We start from the raw sequence: 3,805 nt of genomic DNA on the forward strand, positions 1-3,805 counted from the left end.
ACCCTTTCCTTTCATTTTGACACTGAAGGAGGCACTCAGGTCTCCTTCAGAAGGCATTTCCTTATTGATCTCTACTCACTTCTGACTATGTCTCACCACTGTGCCTTTCTTAGTAATTAGTACTATGTGTGTTAGAGGAATTTTCACCTCTTTCACTCTGCAGGAGTGTGCTGCCCTGAGGAGGCTCTTTCTGTCCTTTGGGTCTCCGTCGTCTACTCAGAAAGCTCCCCCACTTCCTAAGCCTCCCTCTTCCTGCCCTCCTTTCCCACAGAAGGAACATCTCTGAGGTGGATGGAGCAGGGCCCAGGTCAGAGATTCTCACCAGACTATTCATCACAATCACCTACAAAAGTTGGAAAATAATAGTTTGCGGCTCTCTGTTCATCTTCATTCAAAAGATGGCAGTATCTTCTTATGCAGTGCCAGCTGCATCCCCAAGACATGATGGTGAAGGTCAGAGTAAATGGATTTGGTCATATTGGGTATCTAGTCACCAGGGCTGCTTTTAACTCTGGCCAGGTGGATATTATCACCACAAATGACCCCTTCTCATTGACCTCAAATACATGATCTACATGTTCTTCTGATTCCACCCACGACAAAGTCAATGGCACATTCAAGGCTGAGAATGGGAAACTTGTCATCAAGAGAAAGCCCATTTCCCGGGCACCTGCATGGCTCAGTCAATTAAGTATCTGCCTTCAGCTCAGGTCATGATCCCAGTGTCCAGGGGTCAGGAGTCCTGCATCAGGAAACCTGCTTCTCCTTCTTCTGCTTCCCCTGCTTGGGCTCTCTCTCTCAAATAAATAAATAAAAATCTTTAAAAGGAAAGAAAAGAAAAGAAAGCCCATCTCCATCTTCTAAGAGAAAGTTCCTGCCAACGTCATGGAATGATGCTGATGCTGAGTACTTTGTGGAGTCCACTGAGGTCCTTCAGCACCATGGAGAAGCCTGGGGCTCATTTGAAGGGTAAAGTTAAGAGAGTCATCATTTCTGCCCATCCTGCTAATACTTCCATATTTGTGATGAGTTGGAACCATGAGAAATATGACAACTCTCTCAAGACTGTCAGCAATGCCCCCTCTACAACCAAATGTTTGGGCCCTCTGGCAGGAGTCATCCATGATAGCTTTGGCAGAGTAGAGGGCCTCACGACCACAGTCTCTGTCATCACTGCCACCCTGAAGACTGTCAATGACCCCTCTGGGAAGCTGTGGTGTGGTGGCCAAGAGACTAGTCAGAACATCATCTCTGCTTCTACTGGTGCTGCCAAGGCTGTAGACAAGGTCATCCTTGTATTGAATGGGAAGCTCATTGGTATGGCCTTCCATGCCCCCATCCCCAACCAACATGTGAGTCATGAATCTGACCTGCAATCTGGAGAAAACTACCAAATATGATGACATCAAGGTGGTGGTGAAGCAAGCATCCCCCTCCAGGGCATCCTGGGTGATGCTGAGGACCAGCTTGTCTCCTGTGACTTCAACAGTGACACCCACTCTTCCACCTTCAGTGCTGGGGCTGCGTTGCCCTCAATGACCACTTTGCCAAGCTCATTTCCTAGCACGACAATCAATTTGGATACAGCAAATGAGTGGTAGATTTTGTGGTCCACATGGCCTCCAAAGAGTGAGAGACAGACCCCTGGACCACCAGCCTCATCAAGAGCAAGAAGAGAGAGGTCTAATGTTCCTAGAGAGTCCTTGCCCCAACTCCCGTCTAACATACTGAGAATCTCCTGACCTCTACACAGTTTTCATTCTAGACCCTCTGAAGAAGGGGAGGGGCTTGGGGAGACCTGCTTTGTCATGTACCATCAATATAGGACACAGTACCCAGCCAAAAACAAAAAGGAAAAATAACAGTTGGGTATGTGTAATCATTGCTTTCTGTTCTGGAAGAAAAGAGATCACAAGCCACTGTTGGAAGTGTTTGCCTTTGGAAGGAAGAAGGACTAAGGGCTGCATGAAAGGGGTACAGTCTTTCTTTCCTATACTGTGAATTTTTACTTTGGGTATGCATGTCATTTAATTTTCTTAAAACATGGGAAAAAAACAGATGTTCAAAGTCTGATCCCAGATATGATTTTTTAGAATATCTGGGAAGGGGCCTCAGCAGCTGTATTTTATTTAAAGCTTTGGGTGATTTTGATGCAAAGGCAGAGTTGGGGCCCATGGGGGAGGAAAAGGGTATATTCACATTGTACAGGTGTGAATACACATGTGATTGTATGTGGGAGGGTAGCAGTTGGGAGCAAGATTCTACAACTAAAAAAATAATAATAATAATTCTCCTCCTCTTCAATATTCTGTGCATAGAGTTTTCTCAGCCTTCTCCCCAGAAGCCAGATCAGACAGTGGGCTCAGTGTCCACTGCCTAAGTAAAGGCCAGAATGAAGCTTATTCCCCACTGGAGGGTGAGTAGTGAGGGGCAATAAGTATGGACTCAGAAGCCAGGCAGCCCAGATTCCAGTCCCGGCCCTAACTGTGCCTTCCAGACATTTCTCTCTGCCTTCATGTCCTCAGTTATGGTTGATGTGTGTTGCTATGCCCAGAGTACTTAGAGCCATGTCCAATGCACAGTGCATCCCTGGCTATCAGCACAAGGAAAGCAGGGGGGGCCCTCCTTATCATGAAAGCTGAAAGAGGTCACCCCCTACTTCCTCTGTGTCCTGGCAGAACCACACTGTTGTCCCTGTGCAATCACGCCATGATGCCGTTATCTGTGCACATGCCTGTCTGCATGACTGGGGTGTTAGTGCCTGTGGGAGACATCACTTCCCATGGGATTTGTGTCCTCCCTTTCACAGAGAGCAGTAGGGGCCTTTGAGAAACTGTAAAGCATGCCAAAGAAGGAGTCACTTGGTTAGTTGCAAAGCCAGAGCATCTCTTTCTTGCAGGAAGCCATCCTTGACCTAGCCACATTTAACCATTGACTCCTCTTCCTCTGTAGACTCACCTCCTGGTAGCCTGTCAACACCACCTGAGGCTGAAATTCCATCTCTCTCCCAAGGCGAGGGCTCCCGGGCGATGAGCCTTTTCTTCTCCCGTGTTACACACGTCCAGATTTAACTGCGTTTCTTGGCACACAGCAGGAGTGCAATAAATGTCTGTTGAGTCAGATTGCGGTTCTCCTCTGACCCTCCCTGACATTCTCTCAGACTCCTACAGAAGGCAAACAAGATGTGAACCGGATGTTGAGTCTCCATATCAATGGAGGTGCGGTGGAGGTAGAGGTAGGTTTACCTCTAAGAGAAGCATTTTTTTTTTTTTTTTTTAATAAACAGTCTGCGAACACTTGAAAAAGAGGAACAAGGTGTGTCCTGGTTCTAAAATCCGAGATAATTTTACTTCATTGGCAGCAGGGTCCTTTGTTCTTTATTAAAACTGCTTAGGAATAACCTTGCCACGCTACTGCTACTATTAATAATGTGTAGACCTTATCACATTACAAATTGTATTATGAAAATTGAGTGCCAACACCAGGGAAAACTGATAGGACAGATCTACCTCATTCTCTGATAAGGGAGCAGACTTCTTCCGACTCCCTTCTGCGCCTGCGAACAAACTGCAGGCTCCTCAGCCCCCACCCTCTCCGCCCTCGGGTACCAATCAAAGGGATCGGTGAGGCCCTTCTGCCAAGTGCCGCCAAGCCTCCTGAAGAACTGGCGAGGAGCTGCTGCACCGAGGCCAGCAGTTTGCATTCAGAACAAACAGCCGGCCTTTCAAAAAGACAGGGACCCAGGCCAATCCACACAGTTCTCAGTTTTTATAAGGACATCTTCCCATACTTTCCACCTCAGGCT

The 3,805-nt window shown here is 47.2% G+C and overlaps 1 pseudogene; it reads left to right on the plus strand.

Annotated features, from left to right (window-relative positions):
* The first annotated feature begins 444 nt into the window (after window positions 1-444).
* LOC131825578 (glyceraldehyde-3-phosphate dehydrogenase-like) lies at window positions 445-1,594 on the plus strand (annotated as a pseudogene).
* Window positions 1,595-3,805: the final 2,211 nt, after the last annotated feature.

This window comes from Mustela lutreola, chromosome 2 (assembly GCF_030435805.1).
Source record: "Mustela lutreola isolate mMusLut2 chromosome 2, mMusLut2.pri, whole genome shotgun sequence".
Lineage (NCBI taxonomy): Eukaryota > Metazoa > Chordata > Mammalia > Carnivora > Mustelidae > Mustela > Mustela lutreola.